The 23,270-nt window shown below is 35.9% G+C and overlaps 1 pseudogene; it reads right to left on the bottom strand.

Annotated features, from left to right (window-relative positions):
• Nucleotides 1–22,263, bottom strand: part of LOC124523424 (centromere protein V-like) — a 47,188-nt pseudogene extending 24,925 nt beyond the window's left edge.
• Nucleotides 22,264–23,270: the final 1,007 nt, after the last annotated feature.

Here is a 23,270-nt window from a genome sequence, read left to right as displayed (position 1 = left end):
CTTTTGGATTCTTTAATGAGATTTTAATTTTTTTATATATTAGCACTTCATTAATAAAATGGAAAATATCACCCAAATATAAAGCATTTCCTTCTGAAATGAACACCTAATAACAGAAAGTTATTTTAATCAACATATCAACTTCACGTCATGGAAGTAAAAACATTGAATGGTGCATTTAACTGGATATTATATAGGTGCTGTTATCTTTGTTCCTCAGCATCATGTGTGAATTGATTTAGTTATTCCTCATGACAATCTCCATGCAATTAGGCATTGCTTACTCACAGCAGAATGATCTAAGAACTACAGAGAGAGGCAAATAGTTCTTTCTCTTTTTCTACAGGTATTTCATAAGAATACTTTCCAGAACTCTATGCCAGACATAAAACTACCACAGAAGACAGAATCCATACTTTTAATGGCCAATGTTAAGATGGGGGGGGGGGGTCAGGGGGAGGGCTCCAGAAAGGAATCTGATATTTGTCTTTCAGTTGATCTCCCTCACTCTCAGGTTGGGGAGTGAGCAGCTGGGCTCCACCAATGCTGGAAATCAAGCCAATTGGCCTGACATCTTGGGCACTGGCTCAGATGAATTTCTGGAGGTCACCCAATCTTACTGTTGTGGAAAACCATAGAATATTAACATCAAGAAGAAACTATAGACTCTAGGACACCCTAGTCTTAGCTCTAGGATGTTCTAAGCTTGTGGGTAAGTCACCTAACCTTTTCAAGCCTTAAGATCTCATACATATCTGCAAAAGGGAATATCCATATTCTGATTATCATAAGGTATTGTTGTAAAACAAAAGATAAAAATGCCACATATATGTATGTATTATTTAAGTGGTTATTATTTGGGGGAAAAAAATGAAGAGCCATTCCCATGTTCATTTGGAAGGACCTAGACTGTATGATTTCTATATGCCTGGTGCTGGAGTCACAGAGAGAAAAGGTAACAGGCTGCAGCAGCATTTTCAGACAGACTCTAGCAAAGCAGAATAGAATTGGAGATTCTACTTTCTTATCCTTCACCAATAATGTCAACTACTAACCAAGACTCTAAATATAGAATACAAAGAATTCTGCTTGTGCTGAACACAAAACGTTTCCTCCCTGTTCACAGCTTTGTATGTATTTAAAGCTTATGAATATAAGGTTACTATGAAAGTTATCCCCCAAATGGTGCCCTTTTTTGTTAGTAGAAAAATTTTTAATGATTTGTAAAAAGCATTTATTACAAAGCTTTTCAGCGCTAGAGGGATAGAGTCCTAAGAGTAATAGTGGGTTCTCCCCTTGACTACATTGTTTCATTCTGCTCTAACTGCTATTATTTACTTCTCTGATTTTGTTACCGAAGAGAGTAAAAGCCCATTACACAAAACCATTTAAAGAATTTATCGGTATTGTGTGAAATGCTCTCCTCATCAAAACAAATGGAGAGCAGACTTGTCTGTGATGGTTGGAATTCAGCACCCTTGGAATTGTGTCAAGAAGAATATCAACAGGCAAACTCCCCATCCACTAAAAGCCCTTATGTACTCCTGGCTCAGACGAGGTTCTCAGATTTTAAAACTTGCAGTAACTAATCAGAATCACAATATTCAATCTCCAGTTAAAAATAAAGCATCTAACCACTGTTTCCTGAAAATATAATGCTATTTTTTCTGAAGGTTGGAGAAAATAATTTAATACCAAAAATGAAAATATTAACCATACTCTTTTCAAAATACAACTCCAAAAGGGAACAAGTCTGTTTCTTTTTCCCTTCCCTAATCGCTGTCTTCCTTTTACTTTTACCAACAATATTTTAGGTAGGCTTCTCTTTATCAAATTTTACTTTGAAGAAACTGAGTTTAAATTCTGTTGGCATTCTGGACTGCTCTAGTCAGAGCACACAAAAATACAGCCAAAGCATTACCTTTAAAGTCAATGCATTGGCTTAGACACTAACCAGCTTTCTTACAAAGATGCTTTATGAATCATGGATCAAGTGAATAGCATAATAAAAGCACACACTTCTGGAAGTATCCATCTAATGCATTTTAGGGGGACCAAAAGCATCTCATTTCTGAAACTATGGAAGTAAAATTTTAAAAAGGCTTATATTTATCCAAATCTACACTTTATTTGGTTCCTTCTTCTTTTAGGGTGCATTACTTATTTACAATGCATTCTCCCTATGAGAGTCTGTGAAAGACATCATCCTGTTTGCCCAACACTCTTTTAAAAAATGATAAGCACATGAACATCCATTACTGAAAGTCCCCATAATAGAAGTAAAACAACTTTGGCAGCAAAGGTAATGGGAAGTGCACATACAGACACAAAGGCTAAAAACAATGATGAAGGTCATTCCCTAAGTGCATTTATAGTTAGAATAGTTGGTGAAGGTCTCTTGAATTTATTGTAGTATTAAGCTCAGATACAGTTTTATTTGAAATTTCCTCTTGGGTTTTTCCTATTTCTTTTCCAAATTTGTTCATGACTGATATTTTCTTAAAATTGAAATTGGAGCTACAAGGAATTTAACAAAACATGTTAGGGGTTCCTGGGTGGCTCATTCATTTAAGCATCTGACTCTTGCTTTCAGCTCAGGTCGTGATCTCCTGGGCATCAGATCAAGCCCCATGTTGGGCTCAGCACTAAGCATGGAGCCTGCTTGGGATCCTCTCTCTCCCTCTCTCTGTGCCCCTCTCCCCAACCTGCATGCTTTCTCTCTCTCTCAAAATAAGTAAATACACTTAAGAAAAAAAGAAGAACACAGGTTAAATCACAGAAGAGATATTGTGTATAAATTATTAGCAGAGCAGTGAACAGGAGGAGATTTTGTTCCTACCCAGTCCAGTTTGCGAGTAAGAGCTAGCATTTTTCCCTTTTATCCTGGCTTGCATCTTTAAGCATCATGAAACCCACCCTTTATTTCTGAGGCTCTGAGTTTGTAACCATTAAAAAGGTCGGTTTCAAAGGAGGGAATTCAAGTACATCTTATAAAAGCTTTGGGCAAGTGTCAGTGGAAAACCCTCCCTATTCCTCCACCCCAAAAATTAATGGTTTTTTGTTTGTTTGTTTTGGTTCTTTTTTTTTTTTTTTTTTTTTTTTTTGCACAAACTGCATGAAGCACAAGGCATTGGCACAATGACATTCATTCAGCTTGTCTCCACATGGTATCCCCAAGGAGGGCCTTTGTCTCAGGTCTCACCAAATCCCCTAATGTATTTCCCATCCAACTCTTCATTTTTCCACCCCTAACCCAATGTAATTATTTCCCCGGGGAAATTCTATTTTAAAAATGTATATTTTCCAGACTCCTTTGCAACTATGTATAGCAGAACCAACTTTGGCCTTTAATACTTTAATTTTTTTTTCTTAATGTTTATTTATTTTTGAGAGAGACAGGCAGACACAGTGTGAGCAGGGGGGCAGAGAGGGAGGGAGACACAGAATCCAAAGTAGGCTCCAGCCTCTGAGTTGTCAGCACAGAGTGCAACACAGGGCTTAAACTCATGAACCAAGAGATCATGACCTGCACCAAAGTCAGATGCTTAACCGACTGAGACACCCAGGCGCCCCTGGCCTATAATACTTCAGCATACTTCTGGGAGTGTTTTCCTTTTCCTCTTCCCTCATTGCTTCCCTCCTCTTCTTTCTGCCTACCTAGGTAGGACACAGATGTGGGGCTGAAAGAGCACTATTGTGACCATGAAATCACCATGTAAATGAGAACCAGAGATAACTGGATAACAGAGCAAAAAGCCAGAGCCTTGATATCATGGAACTGCCTTGCCAGACTTTTCTGGATTTCTTTTACTGTTACAGTCTTTTTTATTAATTTATTTTATTTTATTTTATTTTTTAGAGAAAGAGAGTGAGCATGTGCATGAGTGGGGAGGAGGAGAGAGAGGGAGAGAGAGAATTGGCGCTGACAGTGTGGAGTCTGACTTGGGGGTCAATCTCACTACCTTGAGATCATGACCTGACCTGAAATCAAGGGTTGGACACTTAATTGACTGAGCCACCCAGGCGCCCCTATTATTATAGTCCTAATGCCTGTGTGTCTGGCTCTTTCAAAGTCTTTCCTTTTGATTCTCAAGAGACTGTTTTGCTTCCAATTCAATTCAGCTTTTTATAAAACAAAATCTTCAGCTTTTGAAAATATTGATTTTGATGTGGATTTCAAGAGCCTATTTTGGAAGTCAAAAACTGAACAGCCATTGATTCTCTCTCTTTGCTTTCCAATTGTAACAATATTGACTCTCTTCAAGACAATGTGGAAATCTTTGACTACTGAAGGAATGATCATACTTAGAACTATGAACAGGAAAATACAAATTGATTTAAGATATTATATTAAGTAATATTTTAAAAAAGAAAATAGGCTTATGAATTTTTTCTGAGCCCTTTTAAATGCCCAAGATTTTCTTGTTATAATCAATAAGCTAGGTTTCCCTTTGATCCTGTAATTCAGATTTGTAGGTTTGTCCTTGAGAGCAATAGGAAGCTGAAGCTTAGTCCTTACTCTCAATACACACATATTCCTCTAGTGCATGAAAACTATCCTGTAGTGGATGCCAAACCAATCGAATACCAAACCCAGAAGACTTCTGGAAAATAAGAGTAGGCCCTAGAAAGACTATGGAAAGTTTGTGGTCCAGAGTTCTGACAAAAAGAAAAACATATAGAACATATGAAACATACAGAACTTTATTTCTCTGGAGAATCCAAGAGAGCTCATTAAATCTTATCAAACCAGAGCCATAGAGAGTGATTAATTCTAGTGCGACTACAGTGATAGCCCTCTAGAGACAAAAGAATAAAAAGGAAGTAGATGTCAAGAGTATGTATCAGCATTTCAGAGAAGATGACAGACCTAGAACATCAAGCTTTCTAGCATGTCAGACCAAAGCCACTGATTTGCAAATCATAAGAAGTGTGAAGAATCAGTAGGGGCCACGTTAGGCTAAAAACTAAGGAACCCTTCCTAATACATGGCTTTCAGGATTAACAAAATCTCAACATCTGTCTCTTCAAATGAGAAGGAAACATACCAACTCTTAATGCCTTTATTTCTCTTGAGGAGCAATTTTCCATAACATACTTGGTGGAGAGTGAGATAATAACCTAACAGATCATCTAATATCATAGGAGTTTCAGATACTTTGAGTAAGAGTTCAAACTTCTAGCACAAATCTTAAAGCCCACTGATCCTTAGGAAGAAGTAAGCATAAAAATTTATGGGAAATACGGACGCCTGGGTGGCTCATTTGGTTGCGTGACAAACTCTAGATTTCAGCTTGGGTCATGATCCCAGGATAGTGGGATCAACCCCTGCTAGGGCTCTGCATTGAGTGTGGAGCCTGCTTAAGATTCTCTTCCTCTCTCTCTCTCTGCCCTTCACCCACTCAAAAGTGCATGCACGTGTACTTTCTCTCACTCTCCCTCTATCTACAATAAAAAAATTAAGGGGCACCTAGGTGTCTCAGCCAGTTAAGTCCCCACTCTTGACTTCAGCTCAGGTCATGATATCATGGTTGATGAGGACGAGCCCTGTGTTGGGCTCTGTGCTGGCGGTGTGGAGTCTATTTGGGATTCTCTGTCTCTTTTCCTCTCTCTCTGCCCCTCTGCATCTTGTGCTCTCTCTCTCTCTCAAAATAAATTTAAAAACATTAAAAAAAAGAATGCTTTAAAAAATTAATCAAAAAATAAAATTTAATTTTTTTTAATTTAAAAATAAACAAGATCATGTATTTGCTAAGTAATATTTTAAAACACAGTTTAACTCGTATGTCTAATTATGTTTTTAGAACAATGGAACATTTATAAACACTGGGTGTCACAATATCTTTATTACTACAATGAGTTTTAGGACCTTTTCTTTCCATTAAACATTATTTAAACATGCTAGCAAACTTTAATACAAGATTATTCATTATTCAGTCTCAAGGATTTGGCAAAATAATAAAGAAATATACTATATTAAATTTTTACCTGGATAATTGGCCTATAATACATTTTTATTAACTTATTTAATAAATGTTTTTATGAAGGTATAACATATACAGTACACAAATGTTAAATTCAATCACTGCCAAGATCAAGATCTAGAATATAACTGACAAGATTAAAATGAGAAATAGACAAATTCACAATCACGATTAATTTTGTCCATTTTTATATGTATTTTAAAGCTATGTCATTAAATACATACAGGTTTAAGATTATTTGGACTTCTTTTTTAATTGAACTTTTTTCATTATTAATTATCTTTTTATATCTTTCAATATTTCTTATAGAAAAGTCTTCTGTGCCTTACATTATTATAGCCACCTTAAATTTCTTTGTCCATATGATCTATCTTCTTACATCCCTTTGTTTTGTTTTAATGCTAAAAATATTTTGTAAAAAATCATACAAAAGTTGGGAAGAGAAAGGAGGATGTCAACCAGCCAACATCAAAGTTTGGGCAGCACAAAGTGCTGCCTAGAGAGACTGGTAGTTAGAGCAGTCTGCAGAGATCAAGATGGCCTCCAGCCAACAGAATCAGCAACCTGGGTCAGCCATATTCATGAGCATCATGGACAGCAAAGCTATTTTTCCCAATCATTCCTCCTTTTCAGGAAGGAAGAAGCAGGAGCTCACCCTTTAGACATGTTCTTGATGGTCTTATGCTCTATTATGGCTTTCTCCCAATAGATGTCATTGGATTTCTCAACGACCACATCCCTGGCAGTGCCCTCAATCCAGGCAGTGTGGGGGCAATTCTGGAGCCTCCGGGATTTGAACAGGGAGTGTAAAAGCTCTGAATACCACTTCTCTTACAGAAGGCGTGTTGTGCTTTGTGCCTGTTGAATGTGCATTTGGTTAGGGCCCTTCTTGAGCCTGAAGCGAGAAGCCAGAACAAAAAAGTGTTTATTCTTCTTCTTGTAAATGCTGCCATTGCAGTCAAAGATGTGCAAGTTGCTGAGGCCCAAACTTCAAAGCTCCACAGTAGCAGTCCCCTGTGTGCTTCACCAGGCTCTGGTATTGGAAGGTATCCAGCAGCAGCTTGGTTGTGCCCTGGAAGATGAGCCACTTCTGGGACATCTCCCAGTGCTCCTGCTGGCTGCCCAGGTCCAGCATGGCCACTGAGGCCATTGGGGTTGCTGGGGCTGGCTATGGCTGTGACAATGGAGGGGACAGCATCATGACCAGTGCCAGCTCTGGCTACATCTGCCCATGGCCTGGCCACCTCCTGGGCTTATAGCATCAACTACCGCTGGGCTCCTCTCCCCTTGCCTGGCATGTGAGGTGCCTTGGGGTGAACTGTGGGGCCTCTGGAAGACCCAGGCTGCTTCTCTTATCCTTTTCTTTTCTTTTGACTCTTATCCTTTTCTTTTCAATCTATATCTATATTTAAAATGGATCTCTTTACAGAGCACATACTCAGATTTGGTTTTTAATCCATTTGCTTTCTAGCGCCTAATCCATTTATATGTAATAACTTATGTAGTTGCATTTAACAACATCTCAACAGTCATTTCTCTTTGCTCCATATGGTCTTTGTTCCTTTTTTCATTTTTTCCTGCCTCCTTTAGAATTAATCAATTTTTTAACTTTCCTTTTATTTCTTCTTTTAGCTAGTTTGTTTACATTTTTATTACTTTTCAGAAGTTTCCCTAGAAATTACAATATTCATCTTTGCCTCCACACAATCATCCTAACATTAGTACTTTCATTACTTTCAAACAATAAAATCACCTGGCAACAACTTAACTCCATTTACATGCATCTTGACATTTATGCCTTTATAGGCATGTACTTTATATTTCCATTTTTTTAAACCACAAAGATATTATTTCTCTTGTTTTAAACACCAGTATCTTTTCATATTTACCCCTACATTTACACTTTCCATTGCCCTTTATTTCTTCCTGCCATTTTATGCATCCATCTGGAATCACTAACTTTTACTGTGAAGAATTTCTTTTAGCATATCATAGAGTCTGCTTCACCTCGTGACAAATATTCTCAGATTTTATCTGAGAACTTCTTTATTTTATCTCAACTTTTTTTTACAATTTATTTTGAATGACTTTATATTTACATAAAAATTGCAGAGGTAGTACTGTTTATAGCCTTCACCCAGATCCCCCTTAATGTTACCATGTGACATAACCATGGCACACTTCAAAAGTAAAATACTAACACTACTATTAATTAAACTACATACTTTATTCATATTTCACCATATTCTCCACTAATGTTCTTCTGTCCTAGAATACAATCTGAGATAGCATATAACATCTAGCATTTTTATTTTCAAGAATATTTTTACTGTGTATGAAATTCTGTATTGGTCATTATTTTCCTTTTGGCTCTTTAAAGATGTCATTCGACTATTTTATTACACAGTTTCTACAAAAAAAGTTAGCCATTACCCTTATTGCTGTTACTTTAAAGATGAGGTATGTTTATTTTGCCTCTGGCTGATTTAAAGCTTTTTATTATATATTGGCTTTCACCTATTTAATATCATGTGCCTAGATATAGACTTCTTTGTACATGATTAGAGTCGACTGAAGTCTCTTGTACCTTTGTGTTGATACTTTCTTTTAATTTTGGAAAATTCCCAAATGTTATCTCTACAAATATTGCTTATCCCAATTTTCCGATTCTCTCTCAATTTTCCTTCTGAAATTCCAACATATGTATGCTAGAATTTCTTTGTGCCTTGTGTCCCCTGTACTTTGATTTATTATCATTATTTTTGCTCTCTTTGGTTTAAATAGTTTCTATTAATGTGTCTTCAAGTTCCTCACACTATCTTCCACTATATTCAGTTTGGTGTTCAGCCACCAAACTATTCTGATTTTCAGATATTATATTTTTGCTCCTAAATGTCAATTTTATTATTTTTATAATTTATAATCTTGTATTAAAATCCTCAGTCTTGAGGAAAGCAGAGTGGGGCAGGAGGTGGACTATAAGGAGTTGAGGGAATGTGGAGGGGTAATGAAAATGTTTTAAAACTTGACTGTAGTCATAGTTGTATAATGCTATAAAATTACTAAAAACTAATTTAATTGTACACTCACAATTATACCTCAATAAAGACGTCAAAAATGAAAAATATTTCATTTTTTCATTCATTTTTGTCCATCTTTTCCTCTATTTCTTAATGTATTTAAAATAATTATTTTAAAGTCTTTGTTAGCAATATTTGATATGTTAATAGCTGGGAGAATCTGCTTTTATTGTCTATTTTTGCTCTTGCTTATTGGTCATACTATCCTACTTTGTTATAGTCTCATAATTTTTATTGTATGCTTGACATTGTGTGTGTGTGTGTGTGTGTGTCGGGGTGGGGGGAGGGGTGGGTAACTTGCAGCACTTGCTGATGATATTACTTCCCCCAAAGGATAGTTATTCTTTTCCCCTCTTTGGCAGATAAGTTGAAAATTTGGCTACCTAAATCCAAAAAGGGATTTAACTTAGTCAGGCTTAGGTTTCAGTGTTAGTAAAATGCAGTATATACCATTACTTCAAAAGTGTTTTTTGGGCCTGGATGTTCTGTACTATTTCTGTAGACTCTGGCAGGTCTTTGTTTAGCCCTGAAAAACTATAGGAGATTCTATTCTATCCTTTCTAGATTTTGAGCTTAACTCTATAGTTTCCTGTTTAACACTATTTCAAATACATATCAAATATAGTGATGTGTTAAATATTTTGATGTGGAGACTGGCCATGCCAAGCCCCCTTGTTCCAGCTGGGCTGTGTCTGTACACATGAGGAAACTGAAAGAAATTTTACCTGTGTTTTAGAAGTCTTGACCTTGTCCTTAATCTATGTTTCATGGGAAAAAGGAAGTATACTTTTGAGTCCAATCTGAATTCAATCAATCATACTATCTTATACAATTGCCAAAAGAATAAAACTTGAAAAAAATAAAAAGAAGAACCAAAATCAAAAAGCAGTGGAATGGTAGTTACCAGGGGCTGGAAATGGGAAAATAGGAGTGATGTTGTTTAAGAGTATCTACTAGTATCCAATACACATTAAAGTGATTATAGGTAAGAAAACTGTAGTATAAACATTAATCTTGCTAAAAGACTAAATCTTAATTGTTCCTACCACTAGAAGAAATGATAATTATATGGCACAACAGAGATGTTTAACTAATACTACAATGGCAATCTTACTGCAATATAAATGTATCAAATCAATACATCATACACCTTAAACTTAGCATAATGTTATATGTCAATTATATCTCAATTTTTAAAAAATCCTCAGTTTTCCCATCAGCATGATTACCCTCTGTTTAGACTAAGGCCCATATACCTGTACCAAGTAAGCAAATGCCCCCAAAGAAGAAAATGACTGGCAATTGTGAACTCATCTAGGAAAAGTCTCTTCCCTCTCTGGAATTTCAGTTCATCTATTCTCCTTACTGATATACAGTCTAATATTTTGTAAACATAATTTTGCAATTTATCTTCTTTTTAAGATTTGTTATAGTGGAATTGTTGTCTTCCCATACTCCATTATATCATACGTGTAATCATAATCTCAATCTTATTACACTTAAACGAACAAACATGTTTAATTATTTGAGATCCACGTTAAGAAATAGAATTGCATATGGTCTCAAAAACAAGTCTTTTTCCTATAATGTTGAACAGTATCTGGAAATAGTAATGATACTCTAGATAATATAAAATAATTGTGTTTGCCCCACCTAACCAGGTCTAAAGTGGCAAAGATGTGACCACTTTCCAAAACATGCCAATTAGAAAGCAGTAGATTCTTTTATCATGGCACTAATTGTGTATACCTGGGAGAGATAGATAGATAGATAGATAGACAGACCAATTTTCCCTGGAGAGTCCCAGTTTATGTTTACAATGATTAAGTAACTACAAGCAGTTTCCCTTTTACTCAAAAACATATCACAGGTTAATGATAAATTATGTGGTCCCACTTTAGTACATATATAGATATCAGGCATGAAAAAAGACAATAATCCAACTTTCACTGTACCTCCTACCTCCCATGTTTATATATGTCATTAGATCTTACTATCAACATACCACTATATTGGGTTTTTGAACCATGGTCCTGTTACAGCACCATGTGCCAAAACCAGAGCAAAATAAATGACTTACATTATTATACTTATATTCTAAGTATTCCTTAATAATTTATATCTGTAGCTTAAGAACTTTTTTCTGTTATGTTCATATATCTACAGCTTTAAGAAAAGCACTAACGAAAGGTTCACTAGTAACATAACCTTACACCCCCATAGGTAAAATGTAGTTCAGATCTATTAAAATATTTTTTATATTTGAGTATAAATTGTTTATAGTTTTAAGACACTTAGATACGTACTTTTTTTCTTTTAGCATAATATAATGGATACTTCAAAAACACAGCCAGAAAACAACTTTAGAATTTTCATCATTTTTATAGTTAGCATATAAAACAGGTTGCATTCAATTCTCCATGGAGTGAAGTTTGGAAATGAGGCTGAATTATTTGCAGATGACAAATTTTAGACCCTAAAACATGCTTGGTACATTGAAGAAAATCCTGTTGGTTAAATCACTTGAGCCATCAAGTTTTTCTTAAAGTGTCTTGATATGCTTTTGACTGATACCATCTGTTATCTACTGAAAAAATTATTTTCCTTTGGAAGATATTCATCAAATTATAGGTGACATATTTGTTTGAGAATATACTAGACCATCTGGTTCTATAAAAACGTGTTTCTAAAAAATACTGCCATCCTATCTCAGCTACACCATCCGTATTTTTCAGAAGCTCTTTTTGTTACACTCCCAAAACAGAAACACATGATATTTTTGGCTCCTGGCTAAAGAAAGCAAGAAAAACATTTACAAAGAGATTTTTCTAAGCACCATGATATTTTACAGCTATTCACTAAAAGAATAAGTAGGTGACCAGCAGAATGGAGTGTGGAGAAGAATGGGAGAAGGCATGGTGGGCTCAATATTTCATATCCTGAACAGAAAGCCACTAAAACAAAGACTTGACAAAACCCTCCCTGCATATATGAGCTTTGTAGAACACCCAATATATTATCCTATTTATAATCAAGAAAACTAAATTTTCTGTTTATAGATATACTCCCATTCCTATTAGCATTTTGCAGTCGCTACTTGGCAATGTAATAAGTTATTTTCTTTTCCTAAGGGTGCTTTTTTTGTTTATTAAAGTAATAGATGAAAAACCTAAGAATATAATCTCACTTCTGATTTTCTATTTGATTTCAGTAAACTTGTTAAAGTCCAAATTTTCTCTAACTACAAAATGGTCCAATTTCTCATCAGAGTTTATCTAAATCCGGCCAAAATTTCTTTTTTAACACAGTGAACTAAAGCAATTGCTCTCATACATTCATACTGTACCTCTTACTGGTCTTCACAAGTGACGGTGAACCACTGTGAAAGATAAAAGTTCAATATTCCTATTAAGGATATTCATATATATGACCTCATTTAAATGGTATAGTATTCATTTATTCATTTAAATCTATGTACTAAGCCTTTCCTATGTGGACAGCACTACTGAGTACTGAAGATCTAATAATAAACAAGAATAGTCATAGCTCCTGCCCATTGGGAGTTTAAAGTCCAGTAAGTGAAAGAGGCATTGTTTGCATAATGGATGGCACAAATGTAAAATTGCCTGTGTAAGGAGAGTTTTGGAGGCATGAAGTACATTATGGGTGCAAAGAGGGATCTAGGAATTAGAAAGGTCATGACAGGTGTCTGTGAGGAAGTAATACATGATATGACCTAAGAAATGTGAATAGAAGTTAATTCAGTCAAGAGGGAAGTAAAGAGCATTGCGGAAGAAAAAACAGTCCCACACTTGACTTGGACAGCACCTTCAGTGCAATATAATCCAGTTTATATCTGGAATATGTATATTCCCGTTGACTGTCATTTGACCTTTAACCAGATACTTGCTTCCCTTTCTGTCTGTTACATCCATGATTATTGAACCATCCTTTGTTTTTTTTTTTTCTATAAATATCACTACTGAAGTAAATCTCTGAGCTTCTTGCTAGAGATCTTTTCAGTTGTTGCAAAATTGTAATAAAATGTTGACATGAGCTCGTAACTATCATCAAAAGTATTTATAACAGTCTTGGAGAACCCATTAAGATCAGCTTTTCTCAAAAGGACCCACCAGAGTTAAAGGGATTAGGCAACAGTACAAGCATGCTGGTGAGATCCTTTCTATTGTCCCAACCTTCTAGATTCTGAACTTCAACTGGAAGGTGCTGCTGAGCTGTGAAAAACTGGGCTCATTTTCAGAATGCTCATATGTCAAAGTCCAATGGGTACTATATCCATTTTCTATTGCTACAATAACAACTTACTATAAATTAGCATCTTAAAACAACACCAATCTATTATCTTATGATTCTTTAGGTCAGAAGTCCAGGTACTGGGTGGCTTGGTTCTCTGTTTAAGAGTCTCATCGGCTGAAATCAAGGTGTCAGCTAGCTGTGTTCCATTCTAGAGGCTCTGAGGCTGAATCTTATGAATTCATTCAGGTTGCTAAACAAAGTCAGTTTGTGTGGTTATAGGACTGAAATAACCTTTTTCAGGTTATTAGTTAACCCCAATTGATTAAAAAAAATTCTTTCTCCTTCCCTTGTCATGTGTGCCCCCTCCATCTTCAGACTAGCAACAATGCATCAGGTCCTTCTCATACTTCAAATTGTTCTGACTTTTCTTTCAGCCCCATCTCTTCCATCTGCAGCCAGAGGAAGTCTCTACTTTTATAGGCTCATAGATTCTATCACCCAGATAATCCAGGGTAATGTCTCTCTTAATGTCTTAATTATATCTGCAAAGTCTCTTTTGCCATAACATATTCATAGATTTCAGGGATTAGAGCACTGGCATATTTGGAGGCCTATTATTCAGCCACTTTAAAAGATGATTACTTTTGAGACATCTTGCCATCTGAGGTAAGAGCTTATAAAGGTAATTTGGGACTGTAGTGTGGGTCCTATCAGTGACTTCCTCCAGAGCAAGAGCACATGATTTGGCATATAGGGAATATCAGGTTCCCTCAGACAGGGGAACTAGATAGATGTTTACCAAAATCTTAAGGTTTTGGTTCAGGAATTCTAGAGATATGTGAGGAATTCATGATCATATATTGTCTTTTTCCTGCCAAGATTGAGATTGTTCTTGGACACATTTGTGTCTGTCTTTTGGCTAGAATATTATATTTCACTCAGGAGTCTCTATATGTTTGCCTACATATCTAGTAAGTTACTTGTAAGCCCTTGTGTTTATGGTCAGCGAAATTTTCTGAAAACCTTTTAGATATATAACTCCCCATTTGCTGAGAGCAGCTATTCTCAAACTTTTGGTCTTAGGATTCCTTTATACTTTTAAAAAGAATTGAGGATTCCAAACAGCTTTTTTTATAGGAGTTTTATCCACTGATTTTTTAATATATTGTAAATAAAAACTAAGAAAAATTGTAAATATTTATTATTTTACAAACTAATAAAACAATTTCATATTAGCCTAAATAGCATATTTTATGAAAAAGAACTAACATTTTCCAGAATGTATATACATATACAAATATATATGCATATATATATGAATATATATGAAATGTTTATTTCTTTTTGAGAGAGAGAGAGAGAGAGAGAGACCATGAATCAGGGAAGGCCAGAGAGAAAGGGAGAGAATCCCAAGCTGGCTCTGGTCTGTCAGTGCAGAGCTGGCTGTGGGGCTTGAACTCATGAACTATGAGATCATGACCTGAGCCAAAATCAAGAGGTGGTTGGTTCCTCAACCAACCGAGCCACGGGGCACCCTAGAACAAAAATATACTGAAGGAGAAGACTAGCATTGTTTTATTTTCTTGGAAAACTCTTTATTGTTGGATTTAATAGAAGATAAGCCATATTCTCATACCTGCTTCTATGTTCAGCCTATTGTAATATGTTATTTTGGTTTAAGTAACGAAGAAAATCCAGACTTATATGGATAAATAGTTGGAAAGGAGAGAATTCTTTAATAACTTTTCAGACAATTGTGAATATTCTTTGACACTAAAACTCTGTAACTGGCAGTTTTTAAAATGTTAGTTGGTATGTGGAACCTGATACCATATGAATGAACTTCTTATATGTCATTACATTAAAATCTATTGTTCTACTTTGCTTAAGTGGATCTTTTTGACACATAATGATTTTATAATATCATGCATTTGCCATTTGGACAATGTGTATTCACTGAATTATGCAGACCTTCCAAATGCTGACAAATTTTATTATAAAATAAAACAAAAGAATCATTTCAATTGATATCATCACCAAACTTAAAAAAGATTGTTAAGTTATGAAGCTCTTAATAACAGATACAAGTTTTCTAAAATTCAAAAATTTTACTTGAAATTTCATCAGTGGCAACAAATACTATCAGATATTTTTTTCTGTTTTCTTTTTTTTTTTAAGATTTTATTTTTAAGTAATCCCTACACCCAACACGGGGCTCAAACTCACAATCCCAAGATTAAGAGTTGCTCTACTGAATGATCCAGCCAGGCACTCCTCAGATGTTTTTCCTGAAGTGATACTTAATTCATTTTCAGAGAAATGTCTGCCAATTGCCCAAGTCTGAATAACCTGAGTTTTTCTTTTAAGTAAAAATAATACTCCATGAAAAATGTCATTAGTTGCAGGGTTCATCATTTGTGTAACCATGGGGTTATCTAACTCAAAACAAATAGATCTCCAGTCAAGTTCCCCCCCAAGGGGACTCAAGAGGACTTTTTATCTATGTATGCATATAGAGAAAAGGTCTAAGATAATTAAGAACATGTAATTATTAGAGATCATTTGAATTTACAATGGTATATTAACTATTGCTATGTAACAAACAATCCCAATATTTGAAAGATTTTTTTAAAGTTTATTATTCTTTACAATACTGTGGTTTGGCCAAATGTTTCTGCTGGTTTTGCCTGAGCTCACTCATGCAGCCAATACAGTTGGAGGGTCATGTGTGCTAGAACATACATGATGGCCTCACTTGCATGTCAGATGTTGGTCCTTGTTCTCACTGGGAGCTTTTGTTTTCCTTTGGGTAGCCTTTCATCCTCCAATAGGCTAGACTAACTTTATTGCATGGTGATCTCAGAGCAAAATTTCAAGAAGGTGAAAGTAGAAATTGCCACATATTATTAGTCAAAGCAAGTCACAAAGCTTGATGGAAGGGCCTGCAAGACTCTATGGCCATTTTTAATCTATCAATATGACCACTGAAGGTCGCTTTTAATATGACTATAACAAAGCTGAGAAGCTTCAAATAAAATAGTGACAAAATTTCTTGAAGTCAGGGTCTGCCCTAGAACATGGAGGCAATGTATTCTCAAAAAGACAACACAAGTCTCAAGTGTGAAGTCCTCTTAAATACTGTTTGATTGCTTTGTAGAGCAGTGCTCAGAGAATGATGGGGACATGGCAAAAGGGCACAAAGGTTCACACTGGCAAGAGGAAGAACAATTTCAGTATAAAAATAAATAATAACAATAATAATAATGGATTATATCCCATTAAATGAGTCCATGAGTCCATTAATTTATACTAAGAAATAGAGGGAAAGAAGACTGTTCTTCCTTACAGTAGTTGTCCAAGTAATAAATAAAGAAGGAATACTGGAATTGGACAAATCACCATCTAACAACCACTTAATAATTTCTCTAGCCAAATATCATCAATAGATACTAAAACTAGTGGATGTAAGTTTGATGAGAAAAGGGGTATTGACAAGGTCTTAAAGTAAATCCCCATGAAGGCATTTTAGCTACATCAAAGAGAAACCTGGCAAACATGACCTTAACCAAGTGATCCAAGTTAAGTTCACCAGTAATAGGAAAAACAAATGTCATGTGCCTCATGATAGTATGTACTGAGAAGAACAAAACATCACTTCTGTGATAGTCTTGTCAAAACTATAGAGTTTGAATTTAATCAAGATGAAAAACCTCAGATAATACTAAGGTGAAGAAGATTTTACCAAAATAAATGAACTTCACTACTCAAAAATATCAAGGGAATAAAAGAAAAAGAATGATTTAGAAACTGTCGCAGACTCAAGGAAACTAAAAAGACATGAAAGTTAAATGCAACATATGTTCCTTGATTGGATCCAGTAATCTCATGTGTGCCCTAAAGGATATTAGTGAGACAATGAAATCTGAATGAGATTTTTTGGATTAGACAATAGTATTGTATTGGTGTTAACTTCCTGATTTTGATAATTGTGCAATGGTGATATAAGAAAATGTATCCCTTTATAAGGAATATACACTGAAGTGTTGATGGTGCTTTAAAGTATTATAGATCTGCAACTTATTCTTAAATGTTTCAAAAATTTTAATACTTATATGCATATTTACATAGAAAATAACAAAGCAAGTGTGATTAAAATGTTAACATTTGCAGCATCTATAGGAAGGGTAATTCATATGGAAGTTTTTGTAGAATCTTTATAACTTTTCCTGAAATAATTAAAAGATTAAATAAATAAACAAAATCAATTTTAAAACTACTCTTCCAAATAAAGAACCTAAATTATCTCTGTATGAACCAAAATATAAAAATGTATACAAAACTCTGGAAAGCCAGAATCAAATTACTAAGTCTGCTACTATTACTTATTTTTAGAACATTCTGATATCTCATATCCTAAAATAAGATAGGAACATTTTGACTGACACTTTTTAAGGCTAAGTTCTAAAATTCAAAACCTAGTGAAGAGCAAAAGTTCATTTACTAAAAAGCCACTGTGGATGAGATTGAAAGTGCATCAGAACATTGCCAACAACAAAAACAAAAAGAACACTGCCAATATAACATCTTAGAAGGGAATAAGAAATCTACAAAAAATAAGTGTTAGAGAAATGTAACAATTAAGAAAATCCATGCAAGTACAGAGATCTCAGAGATGCCTGAATTAGTCCAAATCCATTTCAAAATCCCCAGTAAATGTCAAGCCCTTTTGATTCACCTCTATATTTGCAAAGAAATAGATGATTGAAAAAATGAAACCTAAGTAGAAACAATAACCTACACATTAATTGGGTTGCAATAAAGTTTTCCATGGTTGGTTCTAAAAATAATTATGTTCCAGTGCCTGGATGGCTCAGTCGGTTAAGGGTCAGACACTTAATTTAGGCTCAGGTCATGATTGATTTTGGCTCAGGTCATGATTTCACGGTCCATTTGTGAGTTCAAGCCTCGCCTTGGACTCCATGCTGACTGTGCAGAGCCTGCTTGTGGTCCTCTTTTTCTCCCTCTTTCTCTGCCCCTTCCCCCTAGAAATAAATAAATAACATTTTTTAAAATCATAAAAATAATTATGTTCCCCTTACCAGAAAGGGACAAAAATCTCTGAAAAGGAAACCCCTGAATTATATTTAATGGTAAGGATCCTGGTAGGGCACCTTTTGGACTTGGGCTGGGGTTATGATCTCCCAGTTTGTGAGTTCAAGCCCTGCTTTAGGCTCTGTGCTGACAGCTCAGAGCCTGGAGCCTGCTTCAGATTCTCTGCCTCCCTCTATCTTTACCCCTCCCCTGATTATGCTCTCTCTCTCTCTCTCTCAAAAATAAATAAACATTAAAGAAAATAAATTTTAATTGAAAAAAGGATCCTGGTGACTAAGACCAAAAAAATGAAAGATAAACAGTCATCAGGTCATCCTTAATAAACATTTTTTTAAGTTTATTTATTTACTTTGAGAGAGAGAGAGCACATGTGTGTGCAAGCAAAGACGGAACAGAGAGAAAGGGAGAGAGAATCCCAAGCAGGCTCTGCACTATCAGCCCAGAGCCCAATGCAGGGCTGGTGCTCAGTCTCACCAACCATCATGACTTGAGATGAAATCAAGAGTCATAGGCTTAACCAAGCGCCTGACGAAACATTTCTGTATTGAGTTTTTATCATTACTCAAAGAAAATTTTTAAAAATATTAGTACAGAAATGTTTTAATTATTGATAAATGTTTTATAAATACTTTACATAAAATTACATTATTTAATACTCCTAATTATGGTAATACATGTACAAATGAAATATTATTACAGTGCAGGATAAAATGCAAACAACATTTTAGTTCATCTATGATTCTAATTTATTTTCTGACAGGAGCCTAATTTATTGGCAACAACTTGCATTTGTCATATAGATCAGATAAGTAATCACTAATTACAGTGAGATTTTAAGATTGCAAAGATGTAAATATGTATATAAAACCATGTTGAGTTAAAATAATGAACATCTTAAACATTGTTTTTATAGAGTTCAAGCAATGCTAAAAATTACCTGACTCCACAATTACCTTATTTGTATTATCTGAGTAAAATTTTAGGGATAAGCATTTAAGAGCAAGTAGATTTATTGTTCTTTAATGTCAGCTTAAATTGTAATTCTAAAACCCTTAATTAACTCTAAGACTTCAGACTTAATTAACTTTAAGACCTAAGGCTTAGAAATGTTTAAGTAATTAAAATAAATAGAAACTTCTTACAACAGAGGATGTGATACTTGGGAAGTAGGGACACTAGCAACAGTATAGTCACCACACAATAATTTTTACCTATATACTCTTATTTGTTATTCTTAATATTTTTAAGAGGATAAAACTAGTGGAGTGAAAATATTGTCTTAAATTATGCTTATAGGAATAATTATATTTTAAAACTAATGATTTAAATTTAAGTAGTATCATTTATTATTGTATCATATACGTATATATATTTAAAATAAAAACATTTGGAGGGAGTAAGATTAAATTTTAAAAGAAGCTATGTATAACAGAGCAGCTGAGCACTGGTGGCTCACAAAGAAAATTGGTCTTTCAGTGTACAACCTGTTTTAAATATAAGGCTGCAAAAATATTTTTGTTTTCTTCATATTCTACCCAGATGTCAGGATTTTTGCTTAAACAGTGCATATGTGTACTATTAAAAAGGTTTATTGAATTTGACCTGCTTTGCCATATTTCATAACTATAAACAATTATAAGCAAACAAATAGGAAAATAAGGGATTTCTTGCTTCTATAAAGCAAACATTCCTTTGGTAGTTATAATGTATTGCTATTCTGGTTAGTAACACAGCCAACATTGTGGCTATTTCTTGTTCTTTGGAACTGTGATTTTATCCAACAACAATTTCATTGTTGATCCAGGATAAGGCCCTAAATTACAAATAATAAAACTGACTAGGAGTTTCTTATGTCGAAATCATCTCTGGTACTCTCTTGAAGAAAAGACTCCCTCTCCTTTTAAGAAAGGATTGGTCTTGGAAAGGAGGGATACTACCAATAGTGAGTTAATATGGACTTCTCCAAATTTTATTAGTTAAATGAGGACAAGAAGCCCAATCCAATTAATCTCATTTAGGGAAAGTGTTATTAATATGAATATAATTTAGTAAGTACATAACTCCTCAGAATAAATGGAAGTGGACTCAAGTTCATGAATGTGGGCTGGCACAGTGACTCCCAACAAACTGACTTCTAAGAAACTTTTTATTCTATTTAAAATTTTAATTTTAAAATAGTTGGGCCCCTTCCTCTGTCTCTGATCAAAATGGAGAAACAAGAACTGAATTTTCTCTCCTGCCTGAAAAAACAAAAGACATACGAAATACATGAAGTTTTTAAGACATTGGATATTAGGCAATAAAAGAAAATGATCCTTGAGAGATGGAAAATAAATGAGATAAATCCCTTGATTGTTCCAACCAACTACTTTGATAGAGTTTCCACAGAATTGAGAACCAATAAATTGAATAAATTTAACAACTCAGAATTTCTTGAAAGCCACAAACTACCAAAGCTCACTCAAAAAGAAATAGATAACTTGGATATTCCCCTACATATTAAAGAAACTAAATTTTTAGTTAAAAAATGTTCTGATAAAGAACACTCCAAGCCCAGGTGGCTTCACTGGTGAATTCTTCCAAATATCTAGAAGGAAACATCAATTACTCAGAAACCTTCTAGAAAACAGAAAAAGAGAGAACAGTTTGTAATTTATTCTAAAAGAAAGAACATTACTGTGATACTAAAACTAGACAAAGATATTACAAATAAAGACCACAAATCACTATTTCTCAGGAACATAGATGCAAATATTCAAATTTTTTAAAATGTTTTATTTTTGAGAGAGCAGGGGAGGGACAGAGAGAGAGGCGAACAGAAGATCAGAAGTGGGCTCCATGCTGACAGCAGCAAGCCCTATGCGGAGCTCTATCTCAGAAACCACGAGATCATGACCTGAGCTGAAGTTGGACGCTCCACCGACTAAGCCACCCAGGCGCCCCTTAAAACAAAATTTTAGCAAACCAAATCCAGGGATATATAAAATTAATAATAGATCATGGATAAGTAATGTTTATTCTAGGAATGTGAGATTGGTTTATCATTTGAAAGTCAATCAATGTAAGTTACCATGTGGTAAGTTCCTCTCCCTAAGGAGAAAAAAACAAAACAAAACCTCAAGGCAACCTGGCTGTACACAGAGTGACGACCTTGTAACATGAGACCACTTAATCAGACTGCATGTTTGTGTGTTACCGTATATTGGAGACAAAAAAATAGAGAATGTATAAAAAAAACTATGCCACATGGCGTTTGGGCCTCAGTTCTTGAGGTACAAACCCAACTGAGCAGCACAAATAAACTTGCTTCCTGGAAAGTAAGCCTCAGTGTCACAGAGAATCCTGCTACGTTATTTGGGAACTTGCCATGGTGTGTTTCCACCTCCTTTGCCTCCAGGGTATGAACCTCTGAGCGCTAGGAGAAGCAACCTCGCCTGGTGCCAGTGGACCATTTGTTGCTTAAGAGATTAGCCTATACCAGTGCACAGGGGCAAAGGCCCTGTGTGTGCACAAAGGAACCCATGAGGCCCAGGAACCAGCTTACGGAATGCTGCCCATCAGACTGGTAAGAACCCAGGTTGGTTTTGGCAGACCTGCCGCTAAGAGGCAGAAGGGGAGCCTGATCATCCCCCCAGGTTGCCCTAGTAGTTCCACAAGGGAAGAGGAACAAAGCCACAAGTCTAAGGCGCTGAATGTAGGGCAATGGGTTGGAATCCTTCTGTGAATGTGTTTGAATGAGACCGACAACAGAAAGGTTCCCACCTGACCAAAGGCTGAAGCGAGAGTGGAGTCCTGACAAATCCTGATCCGAGGTTCCGTGGCAACCTCATACGGCTTAAGGCAGCGTCAGACTTCCCTAAGAGCCTGATCCAGGTCACGGATTGAAACCGAACCCACCAATGCTAAGAGGTGCCTGAAATATCTCTGAGATGAGAGTGGCCAGAAACAGACAAAGCAACTGTGAGTCCTCTCCAAAATAGTACCCCCTCCTTCCTCTTTTTTTCCCCTCATGTGTATCAAAGTTGTCTGTTAGGGGAAGGAAATGGGTGAAAAACAGAGTAAACAGACTCCCCTAGAGTGTATGATGAGCAATTTCAAAAAGGGACATTCAGGAAATTATGGTGTGAAATTAACTCCCAGAAAGCCCAGGACATTCTGTGAAATTGATTGGCCGTCATTTGGGGTGGGCTGGCCCTCTGAGGGTTCACTTGATAAGGAACTAGTTGGCCCAGTGATCAGGGTCATTGCAGGGGACCCAGGCCACTCTGACCAGTTTCCTTACATTGAATGTTGGCAAGACCTGGTCCTATCCCGGCCACCTTGGCTAAAAGTCTCTATTGAAGAAAGCTGTAAAGTTATGATGTCTCACGTCACAGCTTCTTCCAAATACTGGCCAGAAATTAAAAAGCCCATACTGTCAGGAGAACCTAAAGAAATCCCACCACCATATGCCCCACTGTACCCCTCACTGCCACCTGTGCCCCCCAGCAGCCCTCACTGCTGAAACCCTGTCAGAGTCTGCCCTTAGTCCCGAGGCCTCACCACCTCTAGCACCACCAGCCTCCCTGACCATGACTGAACCACCCGGACCACCAGTCTTAACCCCGCATATGCCCCCTGGACTGCACTAGAGAATCAGGCCAGCGGAGGCAGCCACTCCCTGCAGCAGCACCGGGGAGCCCTACAGATGTCACTGAGGGAAACCAGGGGACCCATCTATTATGATCAGGAAGGCCAGACCCAAGGAAGCCAGCGTGTTTTTGTGTCTGTCACTACAGAACTCTTAAATTGGAAGCAACATACCCCCTCCTATATGGAGAAACTCCAGGCTATGATC

Source organism: Lynx rufus, unplaced genomic scaffold, assembly GCF_022079265.1.
Source record: "Lynx rufus isolate CCGP_SWC_20201006 ecotype Redwood Valley unplaced genomic scaffold, mLynRuf1.p SCAF_4, whole genome shotgun sequence".
NCBI lineage: Eukaryota > Metazoa > Chordata > Mammalia > Carnivora > Felidae > Lynx > Lynx rufus.
The sequence above is the reverse complement of the archived record's forward strand: the minus strand, read 5'-3'. Positions and strand labels throughout refer to the sequence as shown.